The sequence below is a fragment of the Pyxicephalus adspersus genome, chromosome 5, assembly GCF_032062135.1.
Source record: "Pyxicephalus adspersus chromosome 5, UCB_Pads_2.0, whole genome shotgun sequence".
Taxonomy (NCBI): domain Eukaryota; kingdom Metazoa; phylum Chordata; class Amphibia; order Anura; family Pyxicephalidae; genus Pyxicephalus; species Pyxicephalus adspersus.
The window spans coordinates 79838856-79853361 of record NC_092862.1 but is presented as its reverse complement, the minus strand read 5'-3'; positions in this window follow the sequence as shown (position 1 = coordinate 79853361).

The following is a 14506-nucleotide window of genomic DNA, read 5'->3' as shown; positions in this document are numbered from 1 at the left end:
AGAGTAGAAATGAACAGCAAATATATTATGATGAGGTATTTTATTAAAATAAGAACAAACATATTATTGCATAATTTGTGACAATACCATACATGTATATCCCTAGAAGTAGGTCTACGTCAATCACATTGTCCAGCAGCCCAGCATCCCCACAATAATAAGATAGGCTCCATGTACATGTTTAGTATTATTTGCCCAATAGAATAGCATGAGAGGAAAAAATGAGACAAAATATATGGCACAGGCCAACCATCTCCTTGTTCTGCAAATCCTGCTTGGCCCTGACTACTTTGCATGTGAAACCTCTATCTTTATATTTAGGCCTGCTTGACTTTTTTTTTTTTGCCTGAATTATTTGGCAACTTTGGCAACATAGCAAATAAATATGTGGTGCTTGGGTGCACATTACTTAACTGCACAAATATGTGGTAGGCTAAGCTGCAAAAAAATCAGCATTTCCTGTGTAAGAATAAAGTATACCCTGCATAATTCACAAAAAATCCTAGCAAAAGAAGATACAATATACCTCTGCCCCCCCCCCCCAAAAAAAACCTAGAAAAACCAAATACACCAACTTCATTAATTTTTAAGAAAGAAAGGTCTTAAAATTGACTGTTTGGACTCCTGAATGTGAACACAAGAGTTTAATCTTTATTTACCGACCGACTGGGATGACAACCATTTTATGATTAATCCTCTTTGCTCAGTTTTTAGATCAGGTTTATACAAAAAAGGGGTCAGTTCTGGAGGGAAGTGGCGGAGGTGATTATTGGTGAAGGAACAGTGTAGAGTAATACAGTGGTGGAGGAGAGTTCCATAGATGAGTTGTGAAGGTGGGGGGGGGGGTAAAGATAATCTGTGGTTATCAGTGCTAGAGAATTTTGGGGGTGCAGAGGTGAGCAGTGATGGAGGAGGGGTGCAGGGGTTAAATCATTTCGAAGGATATGTACAAAGAGTGATCAATGAACAAATAGTGCTAGAAATAAATGAGAGAAGATTTTTGATCTTTCCACATTATATGCTTCGTGGCTACAAAAGTGCCTTTGACAAAAGAAGCAGCGATAGTTGAACACTGTGAAGTTAGATACAACTGAATTGGGTTGTATGGTTAAGACTGTCAGTTTGACAACCTTTCAAGGCTACATATTTACTTTGGTTTATTACCAGCTGTAACCTTTGCAAGCCTATCATTGACCAACAAATAATCAATATTAAATATCAGAGTTTTTTGTAACTGTTTAAGAAAATCATTTAAACCAACATTTTGACAGAGAAACACACAGTGAGTACATTACATATCTACCACTAGTTATTAGCAGCACTAGATTAGTAGCTTCCACTCCCTCTGTATACATTTCCAATTGTAAGACATAATATTGCATGGTTTTTGAGCTCTTTACAGTGCTATGTGCCTTGACACTGCAGATAATTATTTAGAACTGCATTCCACAAATGAAGCTTTGTATTGCACTATTGTCATAATAAACAGGACCATTCTAGCAGACTTGGTGAAATATGTTACATTGTCTTATTAGTAAGCGGCTGAAAAGGACACTTTATTTGGTGACAGAATCAGGAAGTTTATTCAATATTAAAATGTTTGTTTTTTGGAGGTCTATGTCTTTGGAAATAAATATGTTTTCTAACAGTAGATGTCTGCCTTAACCACCACTTATTTAGTTGAAGCACTGTGTATAATGAAGATCTGCAATTTAAACGAAATAGTTGTTTTGTAAAATCTATTATCATGAAAATATAAAGATATAGAGATAAGAAAGAAAAAAGTACAGAACGGAATAATAAAACAATTGGAGAAGAGTACAAAGGGGCAAAAAAGAAGAGACACGTAACAAAGACTACCTTAAATTGGAGCAATATTTTAGACGCATAATAAAGCAGTATCACTAACAAATAAAATACTTGCTTTCGCTGCATGTCATTGTTTGTTGCAAATCAGTGCTGCTTTCCTGTTAACTTGATTTAAAACACCCAGTCTACTACAGAGATGGCTTTATGGGTTTTCTAATGGTGACAACATTAGATAATACCTGCTTAATAATCTTGAAAAAGTCAAGGATGGGGCCATCATACCATGATTACTAAGTATTATTTAAAACTTTACATTTAGGAATATTGAAAAGGCCCTAGGACATGTAGAAAATACATTAAAAATGTGTCAAATTTTTCTATATAGAAAATTTTAGTAATTAGAGGTATATCACCTAAATGATGCCCTCATTTATTTAACAATCAAGTTCACATATATATCCATTAAAGTGGAAAAAAAAATGAATTCCACTTTCAAATATTTTTGTTGCACTACTTGGTAGCCAAGTGGCATAGGCAGGCATTTTGCTCAGACAGGACATACTTCTATAATTGCTTTTCACATTTCAGATACAGTTACATGACTTACTGCTGTGCTAGCTGGTTTCAGTAAAATGCTATGCATCATTTATAAAACAATTTTTCCAACATTATACAAAAAAAGTGATGAGTGCATGTACTCCCAGAAAAAACTGTAGTTTTGCGTATCATTAAAATAACAACCTTGTCCACTGTTTTCCACGCTCAAGTGATTCCAATATTACATTTTATCTAGTTGAAATATGCCAAAACATATTCACTGTAGGTTATAGGGAACACTAATAACAAATATTGTTTCCACTTTTAGTCACAAACCTAGAAATTGCATATGTTCAGCTGATGATATCTTCTTAAATTACCACAATAAATATCTTCATGTAATTAAAAAATATAATAATAAATGTAACAATAAGTTAATAAATTATTTCTATTCACTTTAAAAAATACATAAGAAAAAAATTCCAGATTTATGACACTATATTCTTCAATTTAGTAAGGTATCAGTGGTTTATTATGTTCTCCTGACTTATGGATTCACACATTTTTAGTAATCATTTTTTGCTTTTTATTTCATAAATTTTGACAAGGATAATAACATGTTGGTATGTAGCAAAATGTCGGCATTTTTTAACACTCAAAGGGTTGATATGGTGACTTTTTGGCACTTACACTAGCCCCAGTTCAGCATTTTATGGCTATAAAATAAAGGAAGCATAACTGGATCCAGTGCACTTAGAAAATTGACATTGCTGTGTTCTGGCAATGTTTGTATATAACAGCTGCATCTGGGGATGCAAGTGCTCCAAACTTGCTTTGGGAAAGGAAAACTATTAAAGGTTACCATGATCCAATACTAACCAAAATCCAATTTTTTTGCAAATCTATTTTTTTATTACTAACTAATTCATGGAAAGGGATGTTCGAGATATGCTGTCGAGACCTTGGTGCTTTTACATTATTTAGACCATTTGGATCCCAAGTGTTGTCATAGTTAATAAATCTCAAAAGATGTTTTAACATTTTTTTCTAAATATGGCAAAGCTACAAGAGATCTTGGGTTTCCAGCTGGTGTTCTCATCCACAAGCTGAGCTGATCTGATCTAGCTGATTTTCTGGTTGCAGGTTTGTTCCTAATTTCTATTAACCTCGTGAAATCTCACAGCAAAGATCAGACTGGCATTGTCACAAGAGAAAATTGGTTGTGATTGCTACTTTCAGTTAATGTTAGGCTTTAACACAAAGGTACCTTAAGTGGAAAAGACATAGAATAGATGATTAGATATGGATTCAGAGGCCAGTGTTGCACAGAATCTGACCTTTGAACAATAGGAATACAAATAAAGGGAACTTCCCTCCTATTATTAATTATGATTAGAACCTGGGTACCTTTATTAAAAAAAAAAAAAAAATAACTTCCTGAACGTAGTTTACTTCTCATGTGTATGCAGTTTCAGGCCACATAGTAGGCAGTATATTAGGCAGGAATATTGTTCATATAATAAGTAGTAATAGTAACCGCTAAAGTAAGGTTTAGTTATGCATGTAAAATTCTTTGAAAGGAAACCATCTTCAATCTTTTTCAAAACAGGTGATAAGACTAGTAACATTGTTAGAAAAGAGATGACTGTCTACTGATTGTATTTCCTCACACTTAAAAAAACAAAAAGAACTAACATTCTATTGCTCTACAAAGCATTTATCTCCTTAAAGCTTGAAAAAAATGGCTTCAGCTTGGTTAGGTCTTTATTTCTTATATAGGAAGATATTAGTTGTGTCCAGAATGCCACATAAAATATTCATTGCAAAATCATACATCCCTCATTTACTATCACCATAGAAATATTCCCTCCAATATTTGCCTCTGGCAAATCTCCACAGTAAACACGTTACTAAAATTCCTTTAAATCTAGTAAACATTTATGAGTTTTTTAAACATTCTTTATCTATGTGGTCATTCTTTCTTCTTGATTCAGTGATAAAGCCACAGATGCTCAATATATGCTGCATAATAAATGTAGGCTATATACAATTTATCAAACTTAAGCTGCACTGCCTTTTTTACATCATGTCTCTGACTACTGGATATTAGTGTACATCCTGTTACTCAGAGTTTTGAAATAAGACTTCTTTGTATCTAGCACACACGAGTATCTTTTGTTTTCATTTTTTAATTACTAGTATTTGCGATCTGTATATATTTCATTTATTCCCATACAATGGATATGTACAATGTACAGAATATACATGTAAAAGAGTCCTATATTGATTCATTCTTTATTTATTGAAGAAAAAACGAAAGCAATAAAAACTACAGGAATACCAAACATACTTCCAAGTAACATAACAAACAGATGAGGATACAATGATAGTCACAAAGTAGCAAATTGGAGTCTTTAAACTGACTTATATGTAGCAGGGCCCTAGAATGGTACACAAACATCATATTAAAATACCCATAGGAACATGAGATACATAAGCCCAACAAACAGAAACCCCATCCAAATGACATAACAGTAGTTTTATAATGAAAGGAACAAAAGTGAATGTACCCTATAATAAACAGTACTATCATGAATAGTTTGGTGAGAATATTTTGAAATCCATATCCAGGTGCTTTCACAGCTAGATTTTATACATCTTCTGTAATTTTTGCTATGACTGAGGTACATTCCTAAAGAGTATATACATAAAATTATGTGACAACATTACAATGTCTATAAAGCTACAAGATACATTGAGTTTTATTTACTAGAGAATTTGAAGCTGTTTAGTTAGCAAAGTGAAGTATGAGGTGAAGCTTAACTGACATCCAGTGTCTTGGAAGAACATTTCCTTACATTGAATTGGGTATTCCTTGCAAAGTGAATTTCCACAACTAACTCAAATGAACATTATTTTATAATGTGGTAATCCATTTTGCTAAATGAACAGCCAAAAGTCAATCCCATTATACCTCTGAGGAGATACCCCAGGTACTGCGCTCTGTGATATCTATTTATCCATAATTTAATTCCGACAAATATGGTAGTCTTTACATTCTGAATGCCTCTTCTATGAAAAGATTAAATTATGCCGAATTAGTGATGAGCAAAATTGACCATTTCATTTTCCCAATTTGTTTTTTGAAAAAAATGGCATATTTCTTGCAAAACTGCCAAAGTTTTTTTAAAATGTATAGGAATCAATAAGAATTTTGTAATTACAATGAACTGTACAGAAGCTTGTTTCATCAGCTGTATCTTTGAAATCACATTAAGATAGGGGGAACTTTACTATGGTCAATGACAAGTAATTGCACCTGCCATTTATTCCAGTGCCAGTGCCAGTGTTTTCAAAAACTGCTGCTGTGTTACATGGACCAACTTTTGGCACATGTGAACAGGTATTCCAGTCCAGGATGATTGTTCTACATTCCTCAGTTCTTCAGCATTTCTTGGTTTGCCTCAGTAACAGCATTTTTCAGGTCTTACTACAAGTTTTCTATTGGATTAGGGTCCAGGGATTGTCCTGGCCACTCCATAATGTCAATCTTATTTGTCTGAAACCTAGACAATGCCTGTTTACTTGTGTGTTGGGGTCATTGTCTTGTTGAAGCTCCCATCACAGGGGCATTTCCTCTTTGGCATCAAGCAACTTGACCTATTCAAGTATTTTGATGTATTCAAATTGATCTAGGATCCCAGCTTTGCTTCACATGCCTACAATTAGAAGATGTCTTATTATTGTACCAGTACTCACAGGTAACTTTATGCCTTTTTGATCTTCCTGGAACTGATCATTGGCTGAGTCTTTGACATTTTGGCAATTCTTCTATCCAATCCAATAATAGTTTTCTGTTCTCTCCAATGTCTTTCAGGTTTTGGTTGCGTTTAAACTGAGCAGCGTATCACTTTCTGCACTACTTTATGTGTTTTCCCCTCTCCAATCAACCTTTTATTCAATGTACAATGTTCTTCTGAACAATGTCTGGAACAACCCATTGTACTTAGATTTTTAGAGAGAAATAATGTTCTATACCTAGCATATACAGAATTTGCTGTCTTCTTTCCAAAAATAGGGATCCTAATTGACACCTGTTTTTATACAGAATGAATGACCTTACTGGGTGAACTGTCAAACTGGTAATATTTTGAATTATTTGTAATATATTGATTCAGTTACACAGATTTAGCTGCATGCTTAGTTACATATTTTGGTGTAAGTCCATCAAGTTCAACCACTAGGGGAACACACATATCCCAGATTAAAACCCTATAGACATAGTCGATCCAGAGGAAGGCAAGAACCCCTAAATCAATTTGTACCAACAGGGGAAAAAATTCTTCCTGATCCTGTGAGGCGATCAGATATTCCCTGGATCAACAATCTCTGTTGTTTTTACTTTAAAAGTGTAATACTTAGTTATATTCTGTGCTTCTAGGAAAGGATCCAGCTTTTTCTAAATCAAGCTATAGTAGTTGCTGAAAATACTTCCTGAGGGAGTCTATTCCACATTTTTACAGACTTTTCTGTAAAAAAATCCCTTCCCTATCCATAGAATAAATTTATTTTCCCCTGGAAGCAAAAAGTGCCCCTTTGGTCTTTGTAATGACCTTAAGGTGAATAATTGGTAAGATAGTGTTTAGGGGGAATACATTTTGGGGAGCCAGAAATGGAAAAAGATATGGGGGTTCTGGTAGATCATGGACTTAATAACAGCATGCAATGCCAAGCTGCAAAATCTAAAGCCAACAAAGTACTTTCTTGTATTAAAAGAGGAATAGACTACAGAGATGGAGACATTATCCTGCCCCTGTACAAAGCATTTGTCAGACCACATCTGGAATATGCAGTCTAGTTTTGGGCACCAAAAACAAATCAATTGTTTGTATTTTGTTTGCATTTGGAGTGGTTACAAGTTACCAGTTCAAATTTCCCCTATCCAGTTCTAATGGAACCAATCAAAGCTTTTTTTCGAAGTTTGCTCATTCAATATAAACATTGGGCAGTCATGGAATAAAACATTACTCTGGCTATTTGGGTATCTCTAATTCAAGTGTATGGAACATTAGTGAAATTTCACAATTAACCACTGTTAGTTTTACTCGCCAGGCTGCAGATAATAAAAGAAGCAAAAGCTTTTGAAAAAGGTAGGTTTGGATCTGTTAGGGGCTGAAGGTGGGTTCTAAGGTGTGTTTTAGGGAGTGGGAGTATTTTTTTTAACTTAACAAGTACTTTCATTTACCTAGACTCAAATTCTCTCAGCACATTGTAAGCTATGTAACATTTTGTACAATTTTTCGAGTTCTTTAATTTACCAACAACTGCAAAAAAATCACAGCAATACATTGGGCCTACCACATACAAACCCATTTAATTTGTATATTATTCCTAAAACTTCCAGGTAAGAGTACATATAGTATGTACTAAAGATTTTTTTTTTATTGTTGTTGTTGTGGTAAGGCCACATTTGACTTTATTCAAGGCTCCTTCTTTCTGAACAAGAGCCCTACTTATGTTTGCTCTCAGACAAAATTTTAAAAGAATAACAATTGATATGGCAGACAGACATGAATTAACATCTGCAAATAATGTTCGCTAAGCCAGTTCAGTTTAATTGAATATAACTTTCACAAAATAGTAATTGCAATCAGTTGTTTGTTTAATTTCTAGATGATGAACATTTTTTTTTTTACTTTAACTGTGTGATTTTTTTATTGTATCTGCTTAACTGAAGCAATGACATTTTAATGGACAGCTGTCTCACTAAAAAAATAAACAAGTGAAGCTGGTAAAGAGCCCATGATGAGCTTCTATCTGACTTGGTCAACCTTCAAAAGAAGGGTTGGCCTGTCTAACACTTTCTTTCTTTTTTTGATACAAGCCTGCAGATATTTTCCAATTTGAACACAAGCAAAATTTGAATTGGACTGTGTATGGCTAATCTAACTAATCTTTTAGAAAAAGTGAATATTATTCTGGGTTTTTGACCTATGTGTCTTTCACCATCTTTGCCCATCCTTCTTAGGTTGTGTTCAACAAGAAAAAAGTGTTGTGAAACATAATTGTGGGCAGCTTCACAGCAGGTTTTTAGGAGCTCTTCTGCCATGGTGTTCAAGCTGTCTCCATCTGCTACTGTCTTGTGTGCTTCCCACAGGGGAATATGGCTGATTTATCAGTCAATTAGCAGAAGGGCTGCTTTTGTTCTCCAAGTGCAGGAGTCCCCATCCCCCTTGGGCTACTGTTACTGACCAGAATATAGCATTCACATGTCACAAGCCCTGCAAAAGCATATCATGTTGTTTTCTATTGCTGACCTTTATGACATTGTTGGACAAATGTTGTCTCAGGCAATCATGGATTTTTGGTGTTGAAAGGAAATGATCCCATTCAATGACCTGCCTAAATAAACTCATATAATCTGCTTTAGTTGATCTTTTTTTCCTACACTTGTTAAAATCTATCTATCTATCTATCTATCTACCCATCCTTTACAATTCCAACCAAATATTTTACCTGTTTATTTTAATTGAATAGCATTATTTCCATTTGAGAATATCTAGATTCACCTTCAAAAATAATATGATAGCATTTTAAAAATATGCCATAAAAAATCCTTCATTTTATAATGAAATTATTGAAAGTTTGAGCTACTTCTCAAATTGTATAGAATTCTAATAATCTTCAAAATAAATCTAGAAGTAACTGTAATCTATAAAACATAAAATTCACCAAAAAACCAATTCATGTCAGCACGCATACATATGAAACTGCTATTTATAGTGCCCTAGTTTTAGCTAAAGCTTCTAAGGTTGATTTCAATCTGCATTGGTGAGGTGCGATTACTTTGCTTTCCTTTTTGATGGAACTTAAATTCTGATTTGCTTAACCTTTAATTTACTCTGCTTTCTGTCTCTATGTGTGTAGTTTATGAATATACTTTACTGAAGTGTTAAGCAATAAAATATTCACTGGATCTGATCAGGGGTTCACAGATTTCTGAAAATTTTATTGTGTGACAGCCTGTCCTGCATAATCTCCTTAGCTGTCTCATGTTCTAGGGCAAAAATGATCTTATGTGTCACTCTAATAGTCTAGAATTACACTTGTATCACTGTCACTAGCATATGGGTCTGTGTATACCCCTAGGCCCAGCTCCCTCTCTTTCACGGCATTTAAAATGATAACATTTTCAAAGCTAGTTTTGACAGAAAGTGAACTCTCCTTTTCACATTTGTGACAAAGCAAACCACTGGAGGCTTGACACAGAGCAGCCAATCATCACACTCTTTACTGGATAATTATAGTGGGTTTCACTCATCTTAATAACTGCCTTGGTGCAATGGGAGACTTGAGTTCAGGTCCCCACTTAATTATACAGTCTTCATCTTAAGTGCTTAAATCATGCGAAGGATTCAGCTGTGCAGACAAGATCATAGTTCCTCTCTTCTTCTTCCACTCTGACAAAACATATTGATTTTGTGGGGCAGTCAATTGGGGGCATGACGACCTAAAGGAAAATAATCCAAACAGCATTTCAGGCAGCTAAAGTGAAAAGGAAACAAGATCAATAGTTACTATAAACTATGCCAAAATCCAGTGTTCCAAGTCAGTAAATATGCATTTTTATTTTACAGCAAACTGTGTGGCTTTGTCTAAAAATAAATAAAAGAAAACTGTTTTAATTGAAATACATGAATATCTAGAAAGGCATGAAATGGATAAAAGTATTAGATGTTAAAAAAGAGAAAAATGATGTGGGTTTGGAGACTTATTTTTATATATTGTCAGTTTATAATGAGCATTAGTTTTATCATCCAAGAGACAGTGTTTAGGTTCAATTTAGGGATAACTTTATTGCAGACCTGCAGTAGGAGCCATGCAGAGGCTTTAATCTTTACCATATTCTCAATATTTGTTTGGGGACTGTAGTGCTGATCATTTGACCATCATGCTTTCTTATTTACCTGCCATAAATGAGTTGCATTCAGGGGATTCTCACGCTGTGTATCTTTACACCTGTTCCAGGTGAGTAATTTCACTAATTGAAATTACAACCAGGGATCACAGCCAAGTTTTTTGGAGGGATAACAGCTAGGACAGATTGAGGGAGTCAGTGCTAGAACCTGAATTGGAATTATTCACCCCAGGCCCCCAGAACCAGATTTACTCATTTCCTGACACTGCAGCAATCATAATCTGTATTTTTGTTGTTGGTGGACAAAAATATATGTTTGATTTGAAGGCACAAAAACCAAAACAATGGACACAATAGATGGCCCACATTAGCGTTTTTTTTTATGAGCTATCCATGAAATTATGAATGCTTGTTTAGTAATGTCTGCTTTTATATATATTCTCTTGCAGGTGTCACTATAAAAATAATTTAAAAAAACAGCTTTTGCAGCAATACTAACACTCTCTCTGTTCAGCACCGATTTACAACATCCAATACGCAAAAGTATCTTCAGATTAAATTTTGCCTAAAATAATTCATCCCTCTTGGTCTCAGCTGAGGCTGTCACCGACACACCCATTGTCATTATCATACAGCCTGGGCTCAGTACTCATGTGAACAGTGCTCATATGTCATTACATAAATGCTGTTCAGTTCAAAAGTAAGGACCACCCACCACGGCCTTCAAGCCTGCTCATCCTAAAGACAGAAAAAATATATATAAACCAGTACTCAGGTATGTACAGTCGTGAGAAAAAGAAAGTATACACATTTTCAATTCTAAGACTTTAAGTATCAGGACATAAAAAAAAAATCAACTGGTCCTCAGCATGTTCTAAAATTATTTACATATAACTTCAGGTATAGAACAACATACAGTAGATTACACTGTGTCATTAGTTCTTAACAAAAATGAAGACAAAATAGATAATACATCTGTGAAAAATGTACGTCCCATTATTCAAAAGCCATTCTGTTTTTTATTTGCTGGTGTTCTTGGAATCGTTGTTCTGTTGGATGACCCAGTTTCAGCCAAACTTCTAGCTCATCTAGCTTACACAGATGGCCTCACTTTTAAATCTGGAATATTTTGGTATACAGAGGATGGTTGATTTCATGACTGCAACTTGGTGCTGTGGCTCTAAAACTAGTCTAAAGCACCCCCTTCCATCACTGTGCTTGACAGTTGGTATGAGATATCAGTGCTGATTTGTTGTGTTTGATTTGGAAGATTAACAACTGTCTAAGGCTGCATACACACGTGCAATATTTGTCGTTGGAAGGGATCTTTCACAATCCTTTCCAGCGTCAAACTACTGCACAATGCATGAACGAGCACTGTACATACAGCACCGTTCTGCTCTATGGAGAGGGGAGGTGGAGAATGACAGAGCAGCATCCCTCTGCCCTCTCCCCCGCTTCACTTCCATTAAGATCGTTCATCGTCCATCGTCTGTGGATCTACCAGAATGATTGACATAAACTTGTTTGGAGATGGCCTTATAACCCTCCTCAGATTGACAATTGCTTCTTTAGGAGTATTGCTGGTGTCTTTCCTCCTTGGCATTTTGTTAACAGTACACACATCTAAATGACCAGCAAACTGCCAAAACTTTTATTTGCATAGAGATGGTCACACTTCCCATTGGTCAATAATTCAAGTGCATTTAAATAGTAGCATGTAGTAACTACTTACTCGTTTAATCTCCAAGTACTAAGAACTATGGGTGTACTTCATTTTTTATACAAAACACCAAATTTTTACTTAGCCTTAAAAAAATAATGACACAGTGTAATATGTCATGCACTGTTGTTTTATCTGAAGGTGTATTTATCTAGTTTTGAACATCTGCTTATGACCAGATGATTATTCTTTATTATTTCCTAACCTGTAAAATCTTAGATTTGAGAGAGGCTGTACTTACTTTTCCTCATGACTGTATGTTTAAAACATGTGAAAGTAACAGCTAGCTTTATTATTTAGATGTTAAGATAGGAAAGGTTAAGAAGCTGATGATGATGAAGAACACTACCTGCATGGAGTTTGTATGTTCTCCCTGTGTTTGTGTGGGTTTCCTCCAGGTACTCCAGTTTTCCATCCACATCCCAACTAGGTTAATTGGCATTCCTCCAAAAGTGGCCTTGGACTACCGCAACACAGCAGTATAATCAACATCATCACCTTCTATTGTGTAAAAAGGTTTATAATGAAATTAAAAAAATATTTAAAGACCTTTTTTTCGTGGTACAGGGGGCCAGAGCACAGCATCATTGAGCAAGCAGAGAAACTGATTATGATAATTAATACATTTAAAATTTTATTTATTATTATGTTTGTATTATTCTAGCCCAGGGGTCAGCAACCTTTACTATCAAAAGAGCCATTTTGCCTCCTCTTCCACTAAAGAAAAATAGTCTGAAGCCGCAAAACATAACACAGTTTATAAACTTTTAAAAGTTTTAATATTTTTTTAATTTTACCTGTTACAACAAGTGTGCGTGTGTAGGCCTACTTTGAAATAAATTACACACTGAACTATGCCCCTAGAAGCCTCCAGCTTCTAACGTATCATCCTGTTATGTTAGAAGCTGGAGGCTTCTAACGTAACAGGGTGGATTTGTTTGATGAGTTCTTTATGTTCTGACGATGCCTTAGCGATGAAATTTTAAGGGGTGTTAGCCACAGGTGTCCCTCATTTGCAGCTTTAATTTTGTTCACCTGTACCCCCCAATCTTGAGTAATTGGGGTTCAGGTGCTAGAAGCCTCCAGCAATGTGTAACAGGGTAGATTATTTTGATGGGCAGAGTTCTTTATTTTCTGACGATGCCTTAGCGATTCAATTGTAGGTGGTGTTAGCCATAAGTGTCCCCCACTTGCACCTCTATTTTGGTCACCTGTACCGCCTCCCCCCCGTTCCAGAGAAATTGGGGTTCAGATGCTAGATGCTTCCAGCAATGTGTAACAGGGTAGATTTTTTTGATAGGCAGAGTTTTTTTGAATTTTTAGGAGGTGTTAGCCACAGGTGTCCCATACTTGCACCTCAAATTTTTTTCACCTGTACCCCCGTTTCCAGATAAATTGGGGTTTAGGTGCTAGAAGCCTCCAACAAATGTGTAACAGGGTAGGGCTTTTTTGATGGGTGGAGTTTTTAGGAGGTGTTAGCCACAGGTGTCCCCCACTTGCAACTCTAATTTTGTTCACCTGTACCCCCTTCCTGTTCCAGAGAAATTGGGGTTCAGGTGCCTCCAGCAATGTGTAATGGTAGATTTTTTTGATGGGCAGAGTTCTTTATGTTCTGATGATAGCCTAACAATTAAATTTTAGGGGGTGTTAGTCACAGGTGTCCCCCACTTGCACCTACATTTTTGGTTTTGTACATCTCCCCATTCCAGAGGAATTGGGGTTCAAAGGAGGGGAATGTCATTGTACACACCCATTTGTACACGCCCCGTGGTAGATTTATTTCACTGGTAGATTTTTTTCATTAGAACACCGCATAGGGAATCCCCCTCCTCCGCAGTGTCTTGGGAGGAAGGGGATCCCCCATCAGAGATCTCCCCGCGGCAGCCGAAGGGAGCCACAACAAGGAGGCTGAAGAGCCACATGCGGCTCCGGAGCCCCAGGTTGCAGACCCCTGTTCTAGCCACTGCCTGCAAAATGTTGTGTCAAACAGAACCAAGGAGGTCATTTAGCGAAGGTGGTTGTGGTAGACAATCTAAAACAAACACTACAGCAGAATGCTGTTGAGATCCATTTAAATTATATTGTGTATGTAACAAAACCTTATTGTCAAATTATATATAAGATATATACTACTGCCTATCTGTGTGTAATGTGTTTGCAGTTAAATATTAGTTGCTTCTATTTTGTTTTAATCTAGTAATGGGCATTTCGATAATAAAGAAGAAACGTGTCTCAGGAACTAAAATTACCCTATATTGCAGAAGTTTTCTTATAGGGCTGCTATGAAGAACAAACAAGAACAACTGATTTCATCAAGATGCAAATAACAGTTGAATCATTTAAGCCTGTTTGAGGTATTGTAAAGGAATTTGTAGAAGGCCATATTCCTATTACAAAGTTATAGGAAATGTAGGTTGTTTCACACTATGTAACAGGTTTCCCAATTAGTGTCCTTCTTTTGTTGTTTTTTCAGTAGATACACAAGTTTATAATATGTTCTGTTGTTACTTATCTATTTT